The sequence below is a fragment of the Meriones unguiculatus genome, chromosome 16 (genome assembly GCF_030254825.1).
Source record: "Meriones unguiculatus strain TT.TT164.6M chromosome 16, Bangor_MerUng_6.1, whole genome shotgun sequence".
Taxonomy (NCBI): Eukaryota; Metazoa; Chordata; class Mammalia; order Rodentia; family Muridae; genus Meriones; species Meriones unguiculatus.
In genome coordinates this window covers 30,993,935-31,007,365 of record NC_083363.1, presented here as the reverse complement: position 1 = coordinate 31,007,365, position 13,431 = coordinate 30,993,935, and the positions used below count along the sequence as shown (strand labels likewise).

The 13,431-nt window shown below is 47.4% G+C and overlaps 1 non-coding gene across 1 annotated transcript; it reads left to right on the top strand.

Moving 5' to 3' along the window:
* Nucleotides 1-2,532: 2,532 nt before the first annotated feature.
* LOC132648414 (small nucleolar RNA SNORA17) lies at nt 2,533-2,663 on the top strand. The gene has a single exon (XR_009586820.1). It is a non-coding gene; the product is annotated as a small nucleolar RNA SNORA17 (small nucleolar RNA).
* The last annotated feature ends 10,768 nt before the right edge of the window (nt 2,664-13,431 follow it).

The window sequence follows — 13,431 nt, the reverse complement described above, 5'->3', positions numbered from 1 at the left end:
GAGACAGGTAGGCCTTGGGGCTCACTGGCCGGCCGGCCTAGCCTACTCATTGAGTGCCAAGCTGGTGAAAGATTGTGCCGGGGGGAGCAAAGTAGATCACACCTGCACAACACCACCAAGGCTGTCCTCTGTCCTCTGCGTGCAAGGACATACATGTGCACACGTGCCCACATACAAATGAATGCGGCTGAAGGATCTGCCTGTCTCACTGAGCTGTGAAAAGTTCTAAAGAAGACAAGGCAGGGATTTGCTGTCCCTGGTACACAGCAAGTACTCAAAAAATACTGGTGTTTTTGACAAATCCGAATGTAGTTGGGACAGTGAGAAGGGGCGTGAACATTACAGCCAGGGTAAAGTGGAGAGCTTTGAGGCAGAACCGGACCTGGTGCTGCGCTGAAAGCCAGGGTGTCTGCCACAGGCGTGCAGCAGAATGAATGGTGAACTCTGGACCTCCTGAAGCTAGGAGGCAATGCCAGGTGCCTGCCTACTTTCCAGCACAGTGCCGAGCACAGCGGACATACCCTGATCTCAGGACCTCCAGCCACTCCTGTCTCCCAGGGGCCCTGCCTGCCAGTTTGTGCATTCTAGAGTGCTTACGGTGGGTGAAGACTCCATGCGGAGTCTCAGGGCCTGCTCAGTTGAGGTCTCACAGCTCAGACTGTCGGGTCTGAGCTTTTGAGTCTTAACTTTGGGGTCTTTGACTCCATCCTTCCATTCCATCCCCTGACTTCTTGAGTTTATGTCCCTTGTATATGACATCTCTCTGGCGACAAGCCTCTTTAGACAGAAATAAATGGGTTGCTAGAAATCACTAGGAAAGATGGGGCAGAGACACTGCTAAAAAGTGTAATGAACAATGCCTGAAAATCAGTGTAGGCATCGCTGTCCAGCTGTGAATACATTTTTTTCAGTCTATACATGTATGTATGTTATGTGTGAATGTATACCACCCGGAGGACCTAGTATCCTATAGAACTGTAGTCACAGACAGCTAGGAGCTGCCCAATGTGAGTACTAGCTGGCAACTGAACTCAAGTCCTCTGGAAGAGCAGCAAGCCCTCTTAGGTACCATCTCTCCAGACCTGATTAAAGCATCAAACTGTGTAATTTACATATTGAATTTTATGGTGTGTTAACTTTATAGAAATAGTTTTGTTTTTTAAGTCAACCACAACTACATCTACTCTGCACAAGCTGACTCCTGACGAGGTCCTGAGAAGTAAAGCCAGGCAGGACCTCGGGATGCTACGCTCCTTTCCAGACATCGAGTCTAGAGGTGGAGATGCAAGCAGGATCCAAATGTCCAGGGAGGCAAGAAGGAAGGCAGGATGGATGAGCAGTTTCAGGAAGCACCCTGTCTGATAGATGATCTTAGACAAACATGGTAATGACAAGGACCACCTCTGCATTGTCACCCAAGGAAGACATTCCAACACCATGGATACATGAATCTCTGATGAACCACAGAGCCACAGTCTGCCATGAGCCACACAGGGCTTGAGCAGCCACCAATACACAGAGGGATGATGTGACCTTGCCATTGCCCAACCTAGGACAAGATACCCAGACGAAGCCCTGAAAAACATTCGAACTCAAGCCCACTGCTAGAAAAGAAGCCCCGGAATGTGAAATAATCTCTGTTCATCCCCAGGATGAGGCTACAGTTCTCTAAGCACGGGGCATCCCTGTGTCTGGGAACTCACCCGTGGCTTATGGTAGCTCCCTCTACCTTGAAGTACCTAAGTCTATTAAAAAGATTATATTGATTTGGAATCTATCTCACCAGAGTGCCCTGTCTCTACCCTCATCCTAATCCTATTTAATCCCTGGGAACCACAGGGATTTATTCATTCAAAGGGTATTGCCTGGCATATCTGTAACCACGTGTGCCTCTCTTCATACCATGTGCCAGCCTCTGGGCCCTAGGAGAGCTACTGCGGAGAGATGAAAGATAAGCCACTTAAACTTACTATGAATTGATCGAGCTAATTGTTCTCCTGAAAAAAAGACCTGAAATCCCTTCTGAGGCCATTTTTCTAGTAGGGGCAGGCAGTGTGGATGCAAGGAGGAGCATGCGGAATTAGGTAACATTTAACCCTACAAACCCTTGAAAATCGATCAACACTACTGAAAATACCTAGACTCTAGGACAAAGAACACAAAAGCAAGTCTGCAGGAAGAGATGCTATTGCGCAATAACAGAGAAGCTTTGTCTTAACAGGCAATCAAAAATGTACAGTGGGCTGTGGAGGTAGCTCCGTGGCTCAGGAGGCACAGGGAAGAATGGGAGGATGAAGATGGCTCGGAGAGTGAAGTGCTCATGGAGCACAGGGAGGATGGGGAGACCACTGCTGAGAAGGCGCTTACCAATCAGCTCACTCACTACAGAGACACCAGCACTCACAAGGTCTTCACCAATCACAATAGCCCAAGGATCAGGCTAGGTGTCCTGCTATGGTTGAATTAATATGTGGCATACATTCATATATACACAAAGGGCTTTGCTTTCTACCGTAGAGAAGACCAAAACAACCTGCTCCTAGAGGCAGGGCCGGTGTGGCTGCTGTGTCACACGTGCGTCAGAAGGTGTTGGAGAGGAAAGAGGCTATGCCTATGCTCAGTGTTCTGACGTAAGAACATCGAGCCTGAGATGACCACCAGGCAAGCACTCCACAGGCCCTGACGGCTCCCACGACAAGGAGCAAGCCGGAGACTTGAAGAACAATGCCTGGGACCATGGGCCTTGGGCAGGAGTGAGCCTGAGACAGACGACCCTCGCCATTGCACAGCGCCAGTTGGGCAGGCCAGGGGAGAAGCAAGCCCCAGATGACCACCAGACTGGTGCCATGGGGCCTGGACAAGGAGCTTGCCTGAGATGACCACCAGACCAGCCTGGTGCTGCACAGTCCTTGGGAGCAGATTATTCCCAAGATGACCCTTGCTTGGTGCCATAATATGTGAGCAGGGCATAGCACTGCTGGGAGAACCTTAGACACTCAGAGAGAAAAGCAGATAAGTCGGGGGGGGATGGAAGACAAAGAGAAACAGCAGTATGTGGGCACAATGAAGAGAGGCAGGACTAAAGACTAGAGGGTAGTGAGAAACAGCCTGATGAGAGTAGCCGGTGATGGGACCATGGTGGAGTCCTGGCCTGTGCTACCACCAGGGGCCACATCTGGGTTTATAGCCCTGCAGTAGCAGGGGTCTGTTGCCACCAAAGGCTAGACAGACATCCCTAGTCTGGACTACCTCCCAGGGACAGAACTGGCCCCACCTGTCACCTGGGCATCATGGGAGAGTTGGCCCTGGGTGCATGAGAGCTGGAGAGCTGACCCCACCCCTAGCCAGCTTCAGTAGTGGAGAGAGCAGGCCCTGCACATTGTGGGAGTTTGGGGTGAGCCGGCCCCCAGGACAGAAGCATGAGCGTGCTGGTCCCAGCACTTGTTTTGGCATGGACAAGGGAGAGAGCCCCCCCCACACACACCCATCCCTCACCACCTGTGGCAGACAGGAAACCTGGCCCTGGGGTGGGGAGAGCAGAAAAGCTGGCCCTGTGCCTCACAGGCCGCAGCACTGGAGAGATCAGACCCAGCACCAATCCCGGAAAGCAGATTGAGCTAGCCTTGGATGCAGGATTGTCAGTGAGCCATCCCAAGAGTGTGAAAGCAGAACAGCTGGAAGGATGAGCAGCTCAGATGCCTCAGGCCCAGATCCAGGCCTTTGGGTTAGCCCACCCCAACCTCTACCCCATCCATGACTGCTGGAGCATGTGAAAGGGCTGGCCCTATAGATCCAAAACTACAGGATCTCCATGACACAGGGCAACAACAGGATATCTAAGAGGAGTCCTAGTATTGATAGAGTAGAAGCCAGAGGCTTCTTACCAGACCAATGAGTTATTGCAGTAGACACCCGCAAGCGAAGAAGTGTGGACAGAGGGGCACGCTGTGCGACATGCCGTGACACAGGACAGTTTCTACAATGAGATTTGTTATCTCTGTTGTGGGGAAAATTGCAAGGACGGAGGGAGAGTACAAAGGGAGGTGGAAATGAATGGGATTTGTGTATGATGATGTGAAATTCACAAAGAAGCAATAAAAAGTTTTTTTAAAAGGAACAAAATAATATCAGCTACAAGAAAGTAGATGGAACTGCAGATAAACAAGTTAAGGGAAATAAGCCAGGCTCAGGAACACAAACATTTACTGTATTTTCTCTCATGTGTAGAATCTAGTTAAAAAAAAAATAAAAATAAAGACATGAAAGGAGGTTAGCTCAGTGACAGAATGCCTGCCTAGCATGCATGAGGCCCTGGGTTCAAGCCTCTGCACCATCAAAATAGGAGAAAGAGAAGGAGGCAAGGAGGGAGGAGGAAGATGAGTAAGAGGAAGAAGAGAAGGCGGTAGGAGACTGTAAAAGGGAAGGGTACCAGATAAAGGGAGAAGGGGATGAGAGCAAGTAATGGAGGGTAGATCAATGTGATCAAAGTAAATTATATGCATATCTGTGTGTGTATATATGTATATATACATGCACTCATAACTGCAATTACTGGACGGTGGCATGAGAAGACACATATATTTGCTTCTTTTTTAATTTTTCATTATTTTCAGGCTATTTTCAGCACCAAAAGCTAGATTTTATTATAGCATCTTCATCCACGTGCTGTCATGCTTTGTTCTCATCACTCCTCTGCCCCGTATGTTCCCTTTTTGATTCGCTTTTTAAATCCTTGATTTTAGGGTTTTTTTTATGTTTATGGATGTTTTGCTTGCATGCATATCTGCACTATGCTTGTGTCATGCCCATGGAGGCAAGAAGAGGGTGTCAGATCCCCTAGAACTGGAGTAACAGGCAGTTGTATGCTGCCGTGTCAGTGCTAAGAACCAAACCGAGGCCTCTGCAAGAGCAGCCAGTGCTGTCTCTGCAGCCCCGCCTTAATTCTTTTCTGTATCTACATATATATCCAAATTTCCTTAAATGATCATATCTCTCTGTCTGTCTGTCTCTTGCTTGTTCTTGCTGTCAGTTTTACTATGCAAGAAGAAGAAGAAGAAGAAGAAGAAGAAGAAGAAGAAGAAGAAGAAGAAGAAGAAGAAGAAGAAGAAGAAGAAGAAGAAAAGAAAAAAGAAAGAAAACAGTAAAACAGAAATTTTTCAGTCACCTCCACACCTTCTGTAACCAGCTGAGTCCCCAGCCACCTCCTTGGTGAAGAAAAGACAACTAGACCTAACCAGCTTCCCAGGACTGCCCCAGAGATAAAGCAAGAAAATTGCAGGTGATGAACCTCGAAAATTGTAAAGCCCTGTACAAACGTTAGCTGTTTTCGACATTATAACTCAAAACTAATTCCAGCCATCCTGGAGAAGAGAAGCAGAATCCCTAAGAAGGGAGCTCGGGCTCTGACATGGGAACTCAGAACATACAAGCGTGAGCTAAGAATAGAAAGCTGGAGTCCGTAAGAGTCCTGAAGGGATATTCTCTCAGCAAGCCTGGGGAATGCTTAACAAGAAGCCAAACGAGGGGGGAAATAAACCTTACATGGTAATCAGGTGTTAACAGTGCTCTCTGCCTCACAAGCCACACAGGAGGCTCTGTCTTCATTTTGTTTTAAAAGAAAAGTCTAGCCAGGCATAATGGCTTACATCTGCAACCCCAGCACTTGGGAAACCGAGACAAGAAAGTCATAGGTTCACAGGTGGGCCTCCAGGGTAAAGTGCTTGCTATACAAGCTTGAGAAATGGATTCAATCCCTAGAATCGGGCTGAAAATGATGGGTGTGATGGTGCGAGCTTATCACCTCAGTGCTGGGAAGGAGGAGACAGACAGGTCCCTGGTGTTTGCCATCAGTCAACCTCAGTGAAATCAGGAAGGCCAGCAAGGGACTCTTGTCTCAAAAAAAAAAAAAAAAAAAAAACATGGTGGGAGTGGATGGAAAGATTGCTCAGTGGGTAAAGTGCTTGCTGTTTAAGGATGAGTTAAGATCCCCAGAATGCATGGGAAAAAAAATCAAGCAGTAGGGAATAGAAACAGGCAGATACCGGACATGGACACACACACACAGTTCAAGGCCACAAGCAAGAAACACTTTCCACTTGGATTCTAACCTAGGCTTTCAGTGACTACCTTGTGCCTAGAAAATAAGGAGCAGGGATGTTTATTCCAAGTCCTAGCTGACGGCTGGATGGATGGGACTAACTCAGCCAAGCTCAACAAGCAAGGTCAGATCAAGATGGCAGCCAAGATCAGACTAGGGGTGCGCAGCTCAAAGGCACCTGTCCTCAGGGGACTGGCTGAGTGTGGACAGCTCTCATCATGAGTGAGCAAAAAGAAAAAACACATCTAGAAAGGCAAGTGACTCCCAACGTGTGGGCACAAAGAATGGGCGCAAAAAAATGGCCATGGAGTCCTTGTACAAATGGGAAGGAGGGGCTGAGGGTAAGAGCGCTTGTTCTAGCATGCATGCAGACAGAGGGAGGAGAAGCTGCAGGGGGGCCCAAGCAGCCCTTTCCAGAAGTGTGCACAAGAAAGCAAGAAGAGCTAAGTTAGCTGCTGCCAGCAACACGATGCATCCGAAGCCAGTCTGGCCACTTGCTCCGCACACACTCTTTATGCTCGCAGGGTGAGCTACAGCTTCCAAAAAGCATGCCCAAGAGTAACGATCTGAGTCCCTTTCTCCTCTGTGGAGCCTGTCACCCCATACACACTGCTTTGGTCTGGTCGGGGGTTACCTGACAAAACACTTCAAACTGGATGATTCCTAAATATCCAAAATGCCCTTGCTTGTGCTTCAGGATGCTGTGAGGATCAAAATCAAGATGTCTGATGATTCAGCGTCGGATGAGGGTCTGTTACATATGTGTGTGTGTTATGTGTATGTGTATATGTGTGCATATATACATATATATACATATATACATATATATACATATATAAATATACATATATATACATATATACATATATACATATATATATACATATATAAATACATAATTGTGTGTGCATGATATGGGAGGAGGCATATGCTCAGGCACATATGTGCGGCTGGTTCTCTCCTTCCAGCCTTATGTGTGGTTTGGGAGATTAAATTCAGATACAATGCTAAGAGCACTGCTAGATCGGCATCTGTCCATCCAGACTACTAATTATAACAAAAAAGAAGAAGAAGAAGAAGAAGAAGAAGAAGAAGAAGAAGAAGAAGAAGAAGAAGAAGAAGAAGAAGAAGAAGAAGAAGAAGAAGAAGAAAACAAAAAGCTTTACTTACCTGTTTGGCCCTCTCTACGCTGGCACTTGTAACGCGAAGCTGAGAGCGTCCTTGCCCAGTCATCTCCCTTGGCACACCATGAGTCCGCTGACATCAGATACCACGTCTTCTCCACCTTAGCTTGCTCCGTAGCAACCGACACCAGTCCTAGACTGTAACCACGCTTAGTAAACACTGCTGGAACAGGGGGTTCCCTGACCCCTCGAAATATTTACGGAAGCAATCACTACCTGTACATTAGATGAAATATTAATGAGCAAACGTTAGTTTTCTAGACATGACTGGCAAACTAGATGTAAATGAAGCCCGCTGACCAGATGGCACCCACCCAAGAGCTCCAAAAAGTAAAACTGCAGAAAAGGTGGCCAAATATATATATATATGGCCTGTTATGACTTGTTTGGGGGGTCCTCTTGGATAATGGCCATAATCTTTCCCAGCCAAAAACCACTTATGAAGAGCCAGGGAGTCAGAGGGCACAGACTGACCTCTGCTCCCGACACACACTGTTATGACTTGTTTGGGGGGTCCTCTTGGATAATGGCCATAATCTTTCCCAGCCAAAAACCACTTATGAAGAACCAGGGAGTCAGAGGGCACAGACTGACCTCTGCTCCCGACCACACACTGGCGCAGCACACACACAGAGCAGAAAGAGATCACCTATAGGATATTGACTGTGAACTTGGTAGCAAGCTGACTGGAATTTTCTAGGAAACCCAGACAAAGCTAAGTTCAACTGCTTTTTTTAGGGGAGAGAAAACAGAGATGCATGATGGAAGGGACAATGAGGAGAGCAGGATATGTTGAGAATTTCAAAGTCACAGCATGCTTTCAAGAGACCTGCCTTAAACCTCCACCTGCCTGGGCTCTGGCATTCTTGAGCCAAGCCTTGCACCATGAGTCTTATCAAAGCTCTCTGATGGTAGGCTGCCACAGCCGACACCCTGACGCCTGTGTGAGCGAGCAGCTCTGCAACCTGGTACGAGGTTTGATCATCCTTGTCAACTTTATTGGGTTAGGAGTTGCTATGGTTACTCACCTCTGGGGTCATCCACTGAGAAGTAAGGGCATTTTCAGAAAGGGTTACCTGAGGAGGGGCGATCCACGCTAAATATTGGGGGCACAGGCTCCTGGGTTGGCGTCCTGAGCTGAGCACCAGAGTTCACTCTTTATGCTTCCTGCCTGCAGATGCCATGTGACCTCCAGCTCATGCCCTCATGCCTTCCCTGCCATGGTGGCTGGAACCTCAAACCATGAGCCATAGTAAAAAACCTTTTTTTTTTCCTGTTTTGTTAATGTTGTGTGTGGATGTGGTATATGTACTTACTCATCTGTGAATGTGCACATGACATGTATGTACAGATGTGTGTGCATGTGGAGGTCAAAGGTTGATGTTAGGTGTCTCTCCTGGATTGCCCTCTACCTTTGTCTTTTGAGACAGGGCCTCTCAGTGAATCAGGGGCACATCAGTTGGATTAGACTGACTAGCCCATGAGCTTATGAATCTTGTTTTTCTCTCTCCCTCTCTCTGTCTGTGTGTGTGTGTGTGTGTGAGAGAGAGAGAGAGAGAGAGAGAGAGAGAGACCAGCTTACCAGTTACCTGTGAGTACTCCCATGCCCAGCTTTTTGTGTGGATCCTGCAAATGCAAACTCAGGGTCTTCGTGCTTATACATCAGGCTTTTCACTGACTGAACCAGATCCCCAGCTCCTAAACCCTCATGTGTTGGTTGTGTTGCCACTGTCAGGTATTTTTTTTTCTTAGCAACACACACACACACACACACACACACACACACACAAAACCTAACACACCTGCCTCGCGCAGCAGCTCTTCACCCCCATGTGATTCCAGGTCACACTCGGATAACGGGGCTTGCTAGATAAAATACAGGACTGCTGGTTACACTGGAATTTCAAAGTAACTCATTTTGGAATACATGTAAGTGCCAGCCATTAGGCACACCTACGTCTGGGGGATACTTAGACCTCGAAATTATTGGCATGTACTTACATTTCAGATTTACTGGTGCATACTTACACTTCAAAACTGTTCAGTGTTTCTCTGATACGCAAGTGTGACAGGCCATCTGTTATTGCTGAGTCATGTGCAAAGCTGAATCAAGTCACCATTGTTAGAAGTGGAGGGAAGCAAAGAGGTTGCTTGTCTGGCCTGAGGCAGCAACAACAACAGAGAGGGATACTGGGCGAGAATAGAAAAAGAGGAGTCTATTTCTTTAAGTATTATTTTGTGAAAGACATGGACATGGTATGCATGTGAGGGTCATATGACAACTTTGGGGTCTTTTCACTAGAGGCGGGGCCTCTCCTGTCTCTGTACTTCCCTCTGGCCCATGAGCTTCTAGCCAGTTCTGTCTCTGTGCTCTCTCACCATAGGCGTTCTGGGATTACAGACAGCAGTTGTAGCATCTGGCTCCTTACAGGGGTTTCAGGAATTGAGCTTGAGTCCTCAGGCTTGGGCATCAAGCAATTACTCCTGCTGAGCCATCTCCCAGCTCAGAGGAGGAGAAACCAAGACTCCTAGCTCCACCTGAACAGTGGTCCCTACCAACTCCTCAGGCTGTTACGGGTGGCAGCATGGAGCTACGTCTCCAATCCCTCTCCCACTACCAATGCCATCTTCTTTGAGGTTCACCCAAATTATAATCCTCTGGTCTCCAAGCTCAGCCTTCTCATGTCCTGCTTATATTAAACAGGCCAAGACTCTCTGTCCATGGGGAGGCAAAGTCCATTCAGAAGACAGTTTGTCAACAACCCTCATCAACCCTTATGATGAAGAGAGGGAAGATAGGGGTGGGAGTTGAGGTAGGATGCAAAGTCAGGGGGCAAACTATGAGGATACGAGAATGGAAAGGAAGTCCACCCTGGAGTCCGGCATCTGGGTCTTGGCGAAGAGCCAAGAATTCCATCCCAATCATCAACCCTGCTTTGTGAATTGCCTGTGTGGAAACGATGCTGCTTTTAACAGAGATCTTTTGAGGAAAACTGCTGATAGGTATGGATCGGCTTAAAGTCTCAGTGCTTCTGACCTTCAAGCATGATTTCTTCCTTTCCCAGCGTAAATGTGCAATTCTGAGCCTCTCTCAAGAACATAAACGTTACTTACAGTCAAAGCATGGGTCATCCTAAGAATTCCCTCAACACTGTGGCCTATGATTTTACCTGTCAGCTTGACTCCCTGACAGTGCACCTCAGAAACTATCCTAGGGTCAAGGAAGTAACCTTTGATGACATTAGTGCAGAAGCCACCAAAATCATTTGTGTGGCTATTGCTAAGACACATGAGCGCAATTCTCAGGAAGCTGTACCTGTATACACAGTGTGTACTAGTCTTTTCTAAACAAATCTCTCTCTCCTTCAATGCTGCTTCTCTTAACAAGCCCCAGCTCTACTTCAAAACATACCACACACACATGCTCACACACACATATAAACACACATGTTCTCTCACACACATATACACACACATGTTCATACACACACACACACACACACACGAGAAAATATCATGTATTTCCAAATATATGAAGTATCTATCAGGAGCATCAAGTCCTTAGAAACTGAAAAGTTAGTGGTTACCCAGGTAACAATGGGTCGGGGAGACTGATGTTTAATAAGAGGTCCAAGATTTGCTTGAAAAATAGTAAGGATGTCGTAAAGTTATTTGTGGTGACAAAGGCAAGACATTATCAACCTACTAAAAGACTATAGGTTAGGGGTTGGAGACACAAATCAGTGGTTAAGAGCACAGGTTCAATTCCCAACACGCACATGATGGCCTACAACCACCGAAAACTTCAGTTCCTGTGCTTCTAATGCCCCCTTTTGGTTTCCATGGGTGCTGCACACATGTGGTACACATACATACATATATACTCACGTATAAGAAAAAATTAGATACATTTTAAAAGACATTAGATTATGTGTGTGTGTGTGTGTGTGTGTGTGTGTGTGCTCCTGAGTATAGAGGCCAAGAAACAATTCTGTCATCCCCCAGGCACTGTTCATATATTTTTTTTTCTTTTTCTTTCTTTGAAGAAAGGGTTTCTTTTTGGACCAGAGCTTGGCAAGCAGATGTGCTGGCTGATCAGCAAGCCCCAACCATCAACCTGTTTCTGACTCCCAGCTTTGGGATGAAAAGCACATACACACCTGGGGTCATGTGTTCTATTTTGTTGCCCTTAGTTGGTTGTTAAAGGATTGGACTTACAAGGTGAGCAACTGAGCTATCACCCAGCCCAAATTAGAAGCTTTTAAAATGGTGAATTGATGATATCATCATTATATATGTTCAAGGTGGGGTGAGGGGGTGGTCCAAAATGGCCTTCGGATCTATAAAATCAAAAGAGGAATCAAAAAATTCCACCAAGGAAAAGAATGAGGCTCTCTTTACCGTGTTGTGGCTCTCATGTGAGTTGGAGGTTCTGGGATCAAACACAGAGCCTTGTGCACGGTGGGCAAGCATTCTGCCTCCCAGCTGCTCCCAGCTACCCCTTGAATTTTAGGGGGCTGAAGAAAGCCTAGCAGCAGGTCCAGACCCTATCCCAGCTCCTTTGCTACATCACTTGCCTTTCGAGTGCCAACTCTGCAGCTTAAACACACATCATTTCTTGAGCTTTTTTTATTGGTTGGTTGGTTGGTTGGTTGGTTGTTGGTTTTGTTTGGATATTTGAGACAGCATCTTACTGAAGACCTCCTCACTGCCTGGGGAGGAGCAGACATGGGTCCTGGGTCCTGGAGTAGCCAACCACACCACCTCCCTACCTTCACCCCATTCCACCCCCACCACCCTTCCCTTCCTTGTGAGTTTCATCCTTCTTTGGGGTTGCTTCTATATCATTGTTTTGGGTTTTTTTGGTTGGTTGGTTTTTTCGAGACAGGGTTTCTCTGTGTAGCCTTGGCTGTCCTGGACTTGCTTTTATAGACCAGTCTGGTCTTGAACTCACAGAGATCTGCCTGCCTCTGCCTCCCGAGTGCTGGGATTACGCCATGCCTGGCTTGCTTCTATATCTTAAGACCCCGAGGCACTCAGGATGAAGTCCTCTGTCCCCTGAACACTGCTGTGAGTCTCCTGACAATGAGAAATAAAAACACAGAGACCCATGTCCTTGAATGACACTAGGCCTGGCAACACATCAGTGTTTGCTTGGGTGTGCTTTGAGATGTCCTGCCAATGTCTCAGCTTCCCTCTCCTCCCAACCAAGTATCTACACCTCTGCCACACCCACCACCAGCCCCAGTACCTACCTGGTCCAGGATGGGCACTGAGCCTTAGTTGTTCAGCTAACAGGGAATGCGTACAGCAGCCCTAAGCCCACACTATTTAATTCTGACATTAGCCTGTGGGGCCAGTGCTATTACTCTTGTTCTACAGTGAGTCACTGAGAGCTTAGAGTAGCTCGTCTGAGATCTCAGAGCTGCTCTGAGCCACAGAACGGGGACTCGAACTTCCAGCAGGCACAGAATCTTAGAGTTTAAACAAAAAGCTGTGCTGTAAACCTGGAGGCATGGCTCAGTTGTTAGAGAACTTGCCTGGCGTGCAGGACATCCTGGGTACCATCCCCAGCCCGGCATAATGTAGGTGTGGAGGCACAGTCCTGGAATCCCAGCACTTGGGAGGTGGGGCTATCCTCAGCTACATCCAGCCTGAGAAGGAGGAAGGGGAGGGAGGAAGAGAAGGAGGGGGAGAGGAGAGAAGAAGGGAGGGAAGGAAGCCTATAAGAAGGAACCCTATAAGAGAGCGTGTGTGTGTGTGTGTGTGTGTGTGTGTGTGTGTGTATTTGTATGTGTATACACGTGCACATGTATGCATCAGGTTGAAGGTTAATAGAGAAGTAGAAAATGAAGACAGAAGAAAGCAAAAGACAAGAAAGGAAGGAAGGAGAAGAGCAGGAGGGTGAAACGGAGGTGGCAGTACCAGGCTCTCCTCTATGACAGGAGGCAGTTCTGGTGAGTGGTTCCCTACTGGTCAGAGAGCAGGCCTGACTAAACAAGTTCTCAAGCAGTGGATGGACTAGCCAGAAAATTCGATATTTCAGAGACGACTGAGCTTGTAAGAATCGCAGAGCCTCCTGTCCACAGATGCAAGTTCGGTGCTGAGGGAAAGGGTGGTTCTCACATACAGCCTGTCTGGTCTGGGTGC